The sequence below is a fragment of the Eptatretus burgeri genome, chromosome 6, assembly GCF_056783735.1.
Source record: "Eptatretus burgeri isolate ZD-2024b chromosome 6, Ebu_testis_v1, whole genome shotgun sequence".
NCBI classification, from domain to species: Eukaryota; Metazoa; Chordata; class Myxini; order Myxiniformes; family Myxinidae; genus Eptatretus; species Eptatretus burgeri.
Window position 1 is genome coordinate 26,631,228 of NC_140966.1, and position 15,000 is coordinate 26,646,227.

The 15,000-nt window shown below is 39.0% G+C and overlaps 1 protein-coding gene and 1 pseudogene across 4 annotated transcripts in view; one reads left to right on the plus strand and one right to left on the minus strand.

Moving 5' to 3' along the window:
- LOC147024428 (lysine-specific demethylase 4C-like) overlaps positions 1-15,000 on the plus strand; it is an 88,934-nt gene that overhangs the window by 40,988 nt on the left and 32,946 nt on the right. The window lies entirely within an intron of this gene.
- Positions 5,482-11,436, minus strand: LOC147024429 (uncharacterized; annotated as a pseudogene).

A 15,000-nucleotide genomic window follows, 5' to 3' on the forward strand; every position in this document is an offset into this window, starting at 1 on the left:
ATACACACACACACATGTCCTATAGGATTTTTCATCGTGATTTCAGATCTTACAATGTTTTTTTCACAATACTCGTTCTGTAAAATGTAAAATTAAAAAAACAAACTTTTTGGGAACGCCCCTAAAAATTCTGCCGAAATCTACTGAAAGGGGCATGACATTAACATAACCCACATGACGTCAACTGCAGGACGACAAAGGTTGCACGTAAATTACTCGGGTTGGTGGTCTACGTGATTCTGTTGGCTTCCTGTGTGTTTCCACATTCGATTGGTCGACTCAATCGCTTCGTTCATTTCTGCTTTAAAAAAATCAAACATTTGGTTTTGAATAATGGATGACATGGACTTTGATTTGTCTGGTAGCGACAGTGAGTGTGAGAGAAATGAAGGATTTTGGTCTGAATCAGATAGAGAATTGTCGGATAACGTAGTCGCGGGAGGTGAAGTTCAGGCAGCTGGAAATGAAATACGGCTTTACCAGTTCGAGCCCGAAGCAGGACAAGCAGAGGAAACTGGCGATGAAATTCCCGGCGTTCATTATAATTGGGAGGACATCGAAGGAAGACTTGACAATAATAGTTGGTTAGACTAAATCCCATTCGTAATTCAATAATGTAAATTCGACTTGCTTACTGCTCGATATCAGAAATATTTTAGTAAGGTGACATGACCAGCGCAGGGCAGTAGACATGTTGCACCGCGGCGAATGAATCACAAACTAGGCCAGCCCATGTCATCGGCCGTGTCTCTCCGCACATAAAACGAAGCAATCTCGCTGTCTGGATACGATGAAAACTTGTGTGCAGAACACACCTTGTAGTGTAGTAGATAGAAAAATCGTGCAAATTATGATACAAGCATCAAATTTGGCATTTCTGTTCTGCAGGGCTTTCTGATCAAATGTGCCTGATTGTCCATTTGAAAATCCAAATTTTGAAAAATTTGAAAAAAAAAAAAAAAAAAACTTCAAAAAATTTGAAGTCACAGCTGGCTGAGATTCTTGAAGCGCAAGTGAACATCCCAGACAGAGAACCAAGGGGAGATAGTCATCATTGATGGCTCAGCACTTATCAATGCCCTACCTCCACGCACTTCAAAGATATTTGATGACTATGCTAAAGAAGACATCATCCCAAAGGTGGAATCCTATGGTGCCAGGTACGAGAGGGTGGATGTAGTGTTTGATGTGTACAAGAAGTCAAGTCTGAAGTCCGAGGCAAGGTCGAAAAGGGGGCAAGGAATCAGAAGAAGAGTGACAGGAACCAGTAAGACCCCAAGTAAGTGGAGAAGCTTTCTTCGAGATGACAGCAACAAGACTGAGCTGTTTCATTTCCTTGCGAAAAAGATGTGTGAAGCACAGACGACAAGCACAGTCATTATCACAAAAGGAGAAGATGCCATTAGCAACACAAGGAAGTCACTGGATGCTGTGTCTCCATGTTGTCATGAAGAAGCTGACATTCAAATATTTGTATACGCCAGGGATGCAATGACGGATGGGAGCAAGTCCATTATCATTAAGGCTAATGACACGGACGTACTAGTCATAGCAATATCTGTACTGCCATCCTTCCAGGAACTAGGTCTTGAACATGTGGATTGCCTTTTGCCAAGGAGCCAAGGTGCGATGGATTCCAGTCCATGAGGTAGTTTCTTCAATAGGGCCTGAGAAAGCTCGAGGGATCCCATACTTCCATGCGTTCACTGGAAGTGACGTCGTGTCTGCCTTCCGCGGTAAAGGGAAGAAAACTGCATGGCAGACTTGGAACGTCTTTGATGATGTTTCTGAAACATTCACCAATCTGAGCCAGCATCCAACATTGATTTGTGATCTTGACTTTTTTGAAGTTTTTTTTTTTTTCTTCAAATTTTTCAAAATTTGGATTTTCAAATGGCCAATCAGACAGATTTGATTAGAATCCCCTGGAGAACAAATGTGCCAAATTTGATGCTTGTATCATCATTTACACGATTCCTCTCAAAAAATCTTATCTGCCCCACTATTGCGACACAATTGTCGAGAGTAGTCCGATAAATCTGACGTTCTGTTGCATTTTTATTTATTTTATTCCGACTGTCATCATGTAGCACCAGTAGAAAACAATGAAGAAAAGAGAATAATAAAAGAAAGCTACAGCATGTCAGATTTGTCGGCCTAGTCGGACGGACGACGGATTTATCGGACTAGTCTAGACTCTAGAGTTGACAAGTAACTTTTATTAGTATGCACACAATGTACAAGTCAATGCGTAAGAGTCCCGAGGTTATGAGGCCGTGTAATATGACAGATAAATTTGTCTTTCATAGTTGTGCCAACATATTTTTCGCTGTTCATTTATTACAGCATTTTGGCTAAATGTTCATGAATAGCAAGCCAATGAAAGCAGTACCTTCACTTTAGAATAAACCCATGTATGTCGAGTGCAGCCATACCTGGCTTGCATGTATGTGGAATCGTACCTATCCCAGCAGGCTTGTTTCAACGAACAATTCAATAAGCTGCAAAATGTGGGTGCAGGTTTTTCACATTGTTTGATTTCAAAATTACCTCCTTGCGCCTTGAAATGATGCAATATTAATCTTTAGTATTTTACTTGTATGTCCCTGTAAGTTTATTTTTTAATGGAAAGGTTCAACAGTCGCATTTTATATTTTGTGGTCATGGTTTTGCCCTTTATTGTGCATACATGTATTGGATTTGTACACGACTACGACAAGGTAGTAAAGGGATAAATAATTGCCTCGTGATTGTTGTGCATACACGGCTCAGAAGCAGAATTTCTTTTCCGCGAAACAATCACAGGAATTATGACGATCAGTGAGATAGCAAACACATGTGCACAATGCATTTGTATGTACTTTATACGGCGCACGAAATCTAGTCAATCCACTCTGTGCGAGTTTCTGCAGATGACGTGAAGGCTGCGGTTCGCTGAAGTCAACTGTTTTGAGGGGCGGGGCATAGCAAGTTGTGAAAAGCACCAGAAATGTTTGAAATATTGGTCTAATTATCCCATTTTTGATTTTAAAAAAGAAACATGGGTGATTTCTTCACTAGGAAGGTCAAGTTGATATATAAATAACCAGAAAGTTTTGAGTGTCATGGGACCTTTAAGAGATTCTCGAGGTTATCACATTTGCGGAAATGAAATAAAGCCATGAACACTGGCGTCTCCAGGTGTTTAAAAGTATTGCGATGTATCTAGCAATTTGTAGGTATGAATATGAGGCATTTGATGATATGAGTGAAGAAAGTTTAAAGAAAAAACTTTTTTTGAGCACTTTGTCATTCAGAAACCATTGTGGCCTGTTCCAATTCAGAAATTGTTGAGCAGGCTGAAGAAAATGGTGATTTGAGACCTCAGCAAGCTGACTCGGGCTGACTGAGGATGACTCCTTGATAAATGACAATTGAATAAGGCCGTTAATTGTCTTCAAAAGGGGTGTTTAAATTAACCCAAACACCCAATTTCATTCATGCACTCCCTTGGAGTTCCCTTGGTATGCGTGCAAAGTTTCGGGCCCGCTAGGTTTCATTGTTTTGGAGTTGCTGACTGACGGATGCACACTGACATTTATTATTACTGGAGATTGAGCATCAATTTGTATGTCTAAGCCACAACGTTTTTACCATTTGAGCTTTTGTCATCAAATCTTCAACAAACCTTCATTATGAGAAAATGGAGAACACAAGTTAATAGAATGTAAAAAACAAACAAAATAGAAAAACTCGTTTTCGTCAAGTTTAGTTTTTTTTTTTTTTTAAGCACAAAGCTGACGTGGACGAGCTTTTAATTTTGGGATGCTTTCCAGTTTACTATTGCAGCTGTTTTTGTGCCAGCACATTCATATTTCTTGACGATTGGCATTATTGGCAAACATTTTCCTGAATAAGGGCCTTGCATGAGTTGCTGTTTTAACTGGCAAATTGTGTTCTGAGATGCAACTTGAGAATATCATCTTAGCATGTCACTTTGTCCTTAAAGGTATCTGTTGCAAAGAATGGAGTGATGGGCTGGCACTGTTTGACCATCTTTGATAGCTTAAATGTTCATTCCCATTGCTTTTTTTTTTTTTACATCTTTCTTGCCTTGGTGCACCACTTCAAAGCTCGTGCATTGGTGACCCACCACTACAAAGTTTTATACACATAAAACAATTAAAACAATAATAATAATAATAGAATAATTTATGAGCAAAACAAAGAGAATGTGACATGAGCCGATCATATGAAATGAATGAAAAACAAGTAAACACGAAAAATACTTGTCTTCTTGGAGCTCAATTTAAAAGATCCAAAAATCCAAATTCATTGGGACCATACTCCAGACAGAGCGTTTGTGCTTCCGAAGCAGTCTCCTGGGCTATTGGGCGCAATCCTGTCTGAGTTGCCACTCCGACATAGGATACTCGAATGGCTCAATCATCCCAGCAAGCTGGTAGCCATTTTGCCGACCTCGGAAGGATGACAGGCTCAATCATCCCAGCAAGCTGGTAGCCATTTTGCCGACCTCGGAAGGATGACAGGCTGAATCAACCCCACCTGGTATTACTTCAACAGCAGAGTGGGATTTGAACTCGGGATCCTGGGATCCCAAGCCTGCCACCCTAACCATTAAGCCAATACCAGGCATAATTTAAAAGATGCAATGTCCTATTTGTGCGTAAATGTCCAAAATCAGCCCCAAACAAAAGCAGTACCTGCTGTACACCATGCCGTCTTACTGTCGTTGTTTATGGTTGCATTCAAGGCCATTAGTTTGACACTTCTCAATTTAATTTAGTGAATGAATTAATTTTTTTCTTTTTGGTCAAGTCGCTTGCAAAGTGGATCCTTCATCATCTAAATTGAAGCTTTTTATGATTAAAAAAAAAAAACCGAATGTAGAAGTACATTGCCGATAGTGCAGTGGTATTAAACCGTGCATTCATTGTTGCAAGATTCCTGAAAGCATCGTTCTGATTGGCCATTGCTTTCCACCTGGGAACACAAGGTTCGTTGGAAATCAAATGTGGTTTATTACAGCCTCAGCGGGTCAACGGGTTTGGAGGTAAAAATGCGAGCGAAACCCACCCATGTCTCCATTTTTATCCCCCGCCGCGTGGCGGAAGGGGGATATTGTTGTCACCCAGGTCGTCCGGCTGTCCGTCCGTCCGTCCATCCGGGCGTCAACATTTATAGCTGTGAGTGCGATAACTCATAAACTCTTTGCCATATCGATTTGAAATTTGGGTCACACATGTACCACCTGAAAAGGAAGAACCCTATTGATTTTGGGCGTGACAGATCCAAGATGGCCGACTGAGGCGGCCATCTTGAAAAAAATGTTTTTTGTAATAAATGGAAAACCGCTCATCTGATTTAATTATTTTTGGTTACTACGTTCTTCACCCCTGGGGAACTTTTTCGAGATGATGACCAAATGGTGTCTTGTTTCCAATTCACCTCCCTCATTATCTGGAACATGTATGACCTTTTTCATTTAATGGCGGGGGATTCCCCATCTCTGATGGTATATTTTTCATCAGGTTTCCATCCACTGTCAGTCGGTATAGGGTGGTTGTGTTTTGTACAGTTTTCCTCTTTCCAAACTATTTTCTATTGGAGCTTCCATTATGTGGTATCTCAGGGCATCTCTAGGTGGCAACGCTTCGAGTTTCTTCACTTTCAAGAATAATAGACACCGAGCCTGATTGGCTGTATCTACATGACTTGGCACTCTCTCAGGCACGTAATGTTTTCTGTTGCTGTCATTCTGTATTGTGTGAGCTCGCTCTTTCCCAGACTAACAAGAAGCTCGTAATGATGCTTGAAAATATTCCACATTGTGTTCTTAGTGTGACTATCTAGGAATGATATCGAAAGCAACAGCTCACTGTGTGGAAAGAGCAAATATTCTGTGTCCTACCTGGCAGAAGCTTGCCATAAACTGATCTTATAGGAATTGATTTGGACTTTTTAGCTGTCCCTGTTTCCATCCAGAGTTCATTGCAGTGCATCTGTTCCACATGCATAATCAGAAGCAGCAAAACGTCAGTGTCCCTCACTGAAGTAACAATAGTGTCAGCTCAGCATTACTGCGTATGACATGAAGAACTACAAGCATATCTACTTTCTTCCTGTTGGTCAACAATAACAGTCTTGTCATATGGATCCATGGCCATCAGTTCTTTTGAAAAGAATATCTCAAGGTCTGTCTTATCATTGAGGGCTGTGAAGTTAGCCCAGTTATCTGGCAGTGCAATACTCTGACTTTCAATACCATGCTGGATTGTACAAGCTGTCTTGGTTAGTCTCTGATGTGTTGATGCCTTGATATAATCTTCTCTGTATTCATGAAAAAACAATGTTGACCTTGTCATTCTTTGCACTTGCTGTCTCACCCTGCTGACAGAAGCATCTGCAAGCCCACATGTTTTTACATTCAGATGCTTTTTCCATTGCAACCACCAGTGCTTGTCCATCATTGACGAGACTCTACTCCCTGAAGAGGAATTGTTGTCAGACACTTGCTTGTTAGGCATTCAGCAAGAATTGCTTTTGAATCAGTCCTTAAAAGTTCCATCTTGTTTTCAGTGAGTGAAATTGGTATTGGCATCAGTTTGTGCCGTAGCACACTCTTGATCAACCTCTGGCAACTGCATATGCAGCAATCAAGCGCTGTAAGATACCGCGGCCAATTTTCATCACCCTCTGTTATACTTAGCCCATCCCCCGTGTAGCAGGGGACGGTGTTGTAATCGCTTCTGTGTGTATATGTCAGTGTGTTTGTCCAGGCCACATTTTTTTTTTTTTTTTTTTTTTTACAATTTGAACTTTTGTCATCTATTTTTCAACAAACCTTGATTGAGAATATGGAGAAGACTAATTGATAGTTGGGTTGAAATGTGAAAGGGCAAATTTGCATGGAATACAACTCGGCCTGACTCGCCCGTTGGCCGTGCAGTGCGAGACTGCTGGATTTTGTCATCACTTCCGTGTTTCTTTGTTAGTCCATCCACTGCATAGCTGGAGATGGGGTTTTGCATTAGTTTACCATTTGAGTTTTTGTTGTCAATTTTAAAAAAAACAAAAAAACAAAACCCTTATGATAATATGGAAAACATTTAATTAGTTTTCCTTTTATTTATTTATTTATTTATTTTTCCAAGTTGTTTTCATCAAGTTTAGTTCCATTACAATGCGGATGCAGACAGACCTTGCATTTTGAGATGCTTTGCAGTTGTCTTTTGTTTTCTTACACATACATGCTGCTCAATGTTGGGCCTTATTCTGTGGCAGAGGATCATGGAGATATTTTTGAGCAGTGCCATCTTCTTCCACATCAGTCTTTCTTTGAATAATTGTTTCTGGTCTCGATCCTCTGCAATGAGAAGCCGCTGTTGTATTTCTTCAGTCGCTAGGTCTTTCGTGGCAATGTTTTGCAGTACATCGGTCAGGTCTGGGGATGAGAAGACATGGAATTATTGTAAAACAAAAATAATTTCAACGTTTTTGTCATCTTCCTGCCTGCAAGAGGTCCCCAAGTTGTGGAGAAGATTATATTCTGCAACACCAAACATTGTCCTGGTATCAGCAGATGTATGGAATCTCAAATTTAACTGGAAGGGCACTCGGTGGAGTGCATACCTCTGCCCCGTGATTGCTGATCCAGCAGAACATATCGGGCTCAATAAATTTTTGAGATATCGTGCTATATATTATTTTTCGGCCCCATCTTTGAATGGTGAAGAATCACTTTAAAGATAAAAAAAAGTTTTGTATCTGGATTTGGATCTTCACCAAAATTGAATCTATTCTTCCTTGTCACATACCCAACTTGTCCACCAAGATTTGTCCGAATCCGTCCACAACCTTTTAAAGATATCGTGCTGTATATAGTTTTTGTCTCCATTTCTCAATGGCGAAGAATCACTAAAAAATGATATATCTGGATCTTCACCAAAATCTAATCAGTTCGTCCTTGTCACACACTCAACCTGCTCACCAAATATCTTCCGAATCGGTCCACAACTTTTTGAGATACCATGCACACAAATAAACAGACGGGTGACAACACGACCACCTTCCACCTTCGATGACTGAGGTAATGAAAGGCTCCATCTTGCTAATATGGAAGGGGTTCTCTTCAGACTGACTATATCACCTACCTTCTTCCTGGTCCCGTTTAGCCATTCCTGGGTCTGGTCAGGATCGACTTGATTGAACCTTGGGGGTTTAAAAAAAAAAAAAAAAAAAAATTAATACAAGATCTAAGGCTCGTAATGAAGCTGTTTGATCGCTTAACCACAAAATCTCCTTGTTCGAATAGGCTAACAATCTCAGATAGTTATTGATGCATCTCAGCAATGTATATGGTCCCCATTGTGAGTGAGTAGTTGTGGTGATTGTATCTTGCAAATAATGGTGTCATGTGTGCAAATGATTGCAAGTGCAGGTTCCATTGCTCAACTCTGTGTCCTTGTGAACTTCTGTAAGACAGTGATAGAGATTGAGATTGGGACCATACTTTGTGCAGAGCGTTGATGCTGCTTAAGCAGTCTCCTTGGCTATAAGACGGTGATAGTTTCCATGTAATTCCACCAATAGAAGACTAGCATATTGGCTGCCATTGTTACTTTGATAAACTTTGCCAATGCCATTTATTTGAAAGGTCATGGTTTTTTTTGTTTTGTTTTTTTTTGCTTATATTGTCGAGGCTCGTATGAGAGCTAACACACAATGCACAACAGGAGGGGTGGGAGAGGGAAGGAAAAAACAGTGGGAAACAGACATGAGTCTGTGGAAGGGAGAGGGATGGGTGTGGGGAACATGGAGTAAACAAGATGGACACAACAGGGACTTTCAGACCTTACATGACGGACCTTTCAGGAAGGAAAGCAGGGAATTTGAAGGAGGTGGGTTTGGGGTGGATTCGCAGAGATAGAAAAGATAGTGTTTTGGATGGGGGAAGATAGGTGGTGGTGAACAGTTGTTTTGAAGACCTGGAGGGAATAGTGGGATTGAAGAGAGTGTGGGAGTTTGTTCCAAAGGTGGGAAAAAAGAGGAATGAAAGAGTGAAGGTGAGCAGTGATTCGTGATTTTGGTAGTTTTACCAGAAAGGGATTGCTGGCAGACCTTGAGCCCCCTGCGAAAATATGAGTGGTTTAAGACATACCACAGATATGTCATATATATATATATATATATATATATATATATATATATATATATATATATATATATATATATATATATATATATATATATATATATATATAGATATATATATATATATATATATATATATATATATATATATATATATAGATATATATATATATAGATATATATATATATATATATATATATATATATATATAGATATATATATAGATATATATATATATAGATATATATATATATATAGATATATATATAGATATATATATATATATATATATATAGATATATATAGATATATATATATAGATATATATATATATATATATATATATATATATATATAGATATATATAGATATATATATATAGATATATATATATATATATATATATATATATAGATAGATATATATAGATATATATATATATATAGATATATATATAGATAGATATATATAGATATATATATATATATAGATAGATATATATATAGATATATATATATATATATATATATAGAGATATATATATAGATATATATATATATAGAGATATATATATAGATATATATATATATATATAGATATATATATATATAGATATATATATATATATATATATATATATATAGATATATATATATATATAGATATATATATAGATATATATATATATATAGATATATATATAGATATATATATATATATAGATATAGATATATAGATATATAGATATATATATATATATATATATATATATATATATATATATATATATATATATATATATATATATATATATATATATATATATATATATATATATATATATATATATATATATATATATATATATATATATATATATAGATATATATAGATATATATAGATATATATATATATATATATATATATATATAGATATATATAGATATATATAGATATATATATATATATATATATAGATATATATATATATATATATAGATATATATATATATATATATAGATATATATATATATATATATAGATATATATATATAGATATATATATATATATAGATATATATATATATTGATATATCACAGAGGGCAAGGGGTGGAAGGGGTGGGGGGGGTGAAACCGGAGAGGAGACGGTAGAAGACAGAAAGACCACCGACCTACTTGCGGTGAGAGAGTGAGAGGCCCAAAGACTCAGCCTCACCGTGGGAGATACCAATGATCCTAAATGCCTTGGTTTCCACAGCGTTAAGCCGAGAGAGGCGGGAGCACCAGCCCAGGGAAGAGAGCAGGACTCCATCAGGCTGCGGACGAAAGCTTTGTATGTTGTCAGGAGCGCAGGTGGGCAGAGGAATAACTTTTCACAATGTAGGATACCCCGTCGACGACTGGCTTTGGAGGCCAGTTTGGAAATGTGGCTTTCCCAGGAAAGATCATGGCAGATGGTGAGACCCAGAAGCTTGAATGAAAGGATTTCTTTGAGAGGATTGTTGAGAAAGTAGATGGGGATGGAGGTGGGGTGGTGGTTGGGGTTACAGATGCTCCTTTCGGAGAGACATCGTGAGAGTGAGAGATTTATCAGGATTGAAAGACATGTTCCACGTGTTGGACCAGCTTGTGCTTTTATCTGAATCTGCAGAGAGCGAAGAAGCTGCTGCTTGCTGATCTGATGGACAACAGATGGTATGGCAGAGGGTGGAGTCATCAGCAAAGAGATGAAGAGGATTTTTCAGGGAGTCGGAGAGATCATTGATGAAAAACAAAATGAATAGGGCTCAGAACTCTGCTTTGAGGAACTCCAGCCTGGACAGGAATAAGGGCCACACGTTGGCTGCGACAGGAGAGGAAGTCTGCGAGCCATGAGGGGGATCTCTTGGATACCACAGGAAGAGAGTTTCGTAGTAAGCAGGGCAGGGTGCCAGACCGTGTCAAAAGCACGCGATATGTCATGGGAGATGGCTTTGATTTCTTGTCTGAAACGAGCTTCAACAAGCTTCACCAATTTTGAACAAACAGTTTGAACAAGCTTCCATTAATCAGCATGACGATTTTGCATTGAAAATCTGCATCTATCGCTGTCATGTTTCTCAGTATTCCTCAGAAATTGTGGCAACTGCAACTCCCATGGTACTTGATAAGTTATGAACATGCATGGCCTTGTTTTAGAACTTACCTGTCATGGATTTCTCATTGGAGACAGGTCTGAGCAAATTGGCTTCTACCAAAGGTGGGGGCTTGGGTAGAAGCCAATCACAGCTCACAGTCATCACAGCTCACATTCATCACAGCTAGGACTTGGAAACACACACATGAATACCATTAGCTTCGAAACACAGCCCCTGTAACCTGACCACAAAGATGAGGAATCACTCTTCTATTCAGGGATGAACCATTTCAGTTCCATGAGCTTGTAGTTACAGTGGGGAGAACAAGTATTTGATACACTGCCGATTTTGCAGGTTTTCTCACTTACAAAGCACGTAGAGGTCTGTAATTTTTATCATAGGTACACTTCAACTGTGAAAGACGGAATCGAAAACAAAAATCCTGAAAATCCCATTGTATGATTTTTAAATAATTAATTTGCATTTTATTGCATGAAATAAGTATTTGATACATCAGAAAAACAGAACTTAATATTTGGTACAGAAACCTTTGTTTGCAATTGGAGAGATCAGATGTTTCCTGTAGTTCTTAACCAGGTTTGCACAGACTGCAGCAGGGATTTTGGCCCACTCCTCCATACAGATCTTCTCCAGATCCTTCAGGATTCGGGGCTGTCGCTGGGCAACACAGACTTTCAGCTCCCTCCAAAGATTTTCTCTTGGGTTCAGGTCTGGAGACTGGCAAGGTCACTCCAGGACCTTGAGATGCTTCTTACGGAGCCACTCCTTAGTTGCCCTGGCTGTGTGTTTCGGGTCGTTGTCATGCTGGAAGACCCAGCCACGCCCCATCTTCAATGCTCTTATTGAGGGAAGGAGGTTGTTGGCCAAGATCTCGCGATACATGGCCCCATCCATTCTCCCCTCAATATGGTGCAGTCGTCCTGTCCCCTTTGCAGAAATGCATCCCCAAAGAATGATGTTTCCACCTCCATGCTTCATGGTTGGGATGGTGTTCTTGGGGTTGTATTCATCCTTCTTCTTCCTCCAAACACGGCGCGTGGAGTTTAAACCAAAAAGCTCTATTTTGGTCTCATCAGACCACATGACCTCCCATTCCTCCTCTGGATCATCCAGATGGTCATTGGCTAACTACAGATGGGCCTGGACATGCGCTGGCTTGAGCAGAGGGACCTTGCGTGCACTGCAGGATTTTAATCCATGACGGCGTAGTGTGTTACTTATGGTTTTCTTTGATACCGTCGTCCCAGCTCTCTTCAGGTCATTGACCAGGTCCTGCCGTGTAGTTCTGGGCTGATCCCTCACCTTTCTCATGATCATTGAGGCTCCACGAGGTGAGATCTTGCATGGAGCCCCAGACCGAGGGAGATTGACTGTTATCTTGAACTTCTTCCATTTTCTAATAATTGCGCCAACAGTTGTTGCCTTCTCACCAAGCTGCTTGCCTATTGTCCTGTAGCCCATCCCAGCCTTGTGCAAGTCTACAATTTTGTCCCTGATGTTCTTAGACAGCTCTCTGCTCTTGCCCATTGTGGAGAGGTTGGAGTCTGATTGATTGAGTGTGGACAGCTGTCTTTTATGCAGATAACGAGTTCAAACAGGTGCAGTTAATACAGGTAATGAGTGGAGAATGGGAGGGCTTCTTAAAGACAAAACTAACAGGTCTGTGAGAGCCGGAATTCTTACTGGTTGGGAGGTGATCAAATACTTATTTCATGCAATAAAATGCAAATGAATTATTTAAAAATCATACAATGTGATTTTCAGAATTTTTGTTTTAGATTCCGTCTTTCACAGTTGAAGTGTACCTATGATAAAAATTACAGACCTCTACGTGATTTGTAAGTGGGAAAACCTGCAAAATCGGCAGTGTATCAAATACTTGTTCTCCCCACTGTAAGTGCCTGTTCTGTAGTAGTGACTCTACTGTTGTCCTCGCTGTGATATGTCTCGACAATGCTGAATAGCTGTGTTCAGGATGTCTAATGCATTTGCTGCAGCATAAATAATTAGCAAATATCCAACAGTTGTTATCTCATGGTTGTTCAAACTTAGAGACTGGTTAAACTGTCCAGCTATTTTTTTTTCAACTTCAGCTTTGACGTTTGAGAATGATTGCTTGACCAGCTGCTCCAGTGATCCTCATCGACTGATTCATTTTCAGGTTTCTTGAACCAAGTTGGGTCAACCCTTTCATACTCTGGATGGACCTTCCCTTCACCAGCATTGGTGGGGATGAGTGTTGTCACAACTTCTTAAATTCAATTTAAATATTTAATATTTTTAAATTTAATTATTAAATTTTTCTAAGTGAATTATTTAATTTTTAAATTGATTCTTCTCCATTGAGAGATGGGGCTCACAAACGATATATAGCATGATATTTCAAAAATGTATTGGGCCAGATATGTTCTTGTAGATCAAGCATTACGTGGTGGAGGTATGCGCTCCACCGAGTGCTCTTCTAGTTTATGTCTGGTGCTCAGCATGCTCTCTGTCAGTGCTTTGTTGATTTGAAGGAATTGGTCATCATTCATAGTGTGACCAGCTTCAGAGAGGAGATTGACCAAACTCGAAAAAGCGAACGAATGGCAAATTCCTAAACCATTCTTCTCCTTTGGCCAGCTCTTTCATTCATTCGACAAATACAGCAGAGGGAAATGTTACAACTATGTTGGGAGGTTGTATTCAAATCTGCAGGTGTCAAAGCCATGCAGAAGTTCTGAAACATAGATCAGCATGTCTGCAGTAGATTCCCGGCGTAACCGCTCGAGCTCAATCTGCCGTTACTTTGTGAATACTCTCTGCTCTGTCAGTGTTCTCAAAATCTCTTTGCTCTGGTGATCTCGGTCGTTTTCAGCTCTCCACCCTCTTGTGTTAAAGCTCTGCACACTCGTTCTCAGCTCTGCACACTTGGCCATTCTCCTCAAAGCTCTTTCTCCTCTGGCGCTCACAGGCATTCAGTGTCTTTCTGCTTGAGTCGCCGGAAACTGTCAATCACTCGAGATAAGCCAATAAGCATCCGGTTTTGAAGCTAATTGCTGGCTTTCACAGTGCAGATTCGACATTCATTCTCTCGTGTCTTGAGCTGCAAGGCTCTTGCGTGCATGTTTCAAAAACGATTTAAACAGAGGAAAAGGACATACAGTCGTGTCCAAAAATTTTGGCACCCTTGCACTTTTTTCAAATAACTCACAATTTTCTCTAAAAATAAGTTGAAATTGACAAGAGTATTTGGTCTCCACAATTCTTTATTTCACTGTTAATATTACAGAACCTTTGTTTTTGATTCAGAACTTAATATATACTTTTAAATCAGAAAATAAAAAGAAATGGCATCGACAAAACGAGAAGGGTGCTCGGTGGAGCGCATACCTCCACCATGTAATGCCTGATTCATGAGAACATATCTGGTCCAATACATTTTTTGAAATATCATGCTATGCAGCACAATATCGTTTTTGGCCCAATCTCCCAATGGTAAAGAATCACTTCAAAAGTGAAATAATTCTAGTATCCAGGTCCAGATCCAGATTCAGATCTTCAATATTGAATAAATTCGTCCTAGTCACACACACAACCTGTCCACAAAGCTTCAACTAAATCCGTCCACAACTTTTTTGAGATATCGTGCTATCATTTTTATACGCCCGATGTATGTATGTATGTATATATATATATATATATATATATATATATATATATATA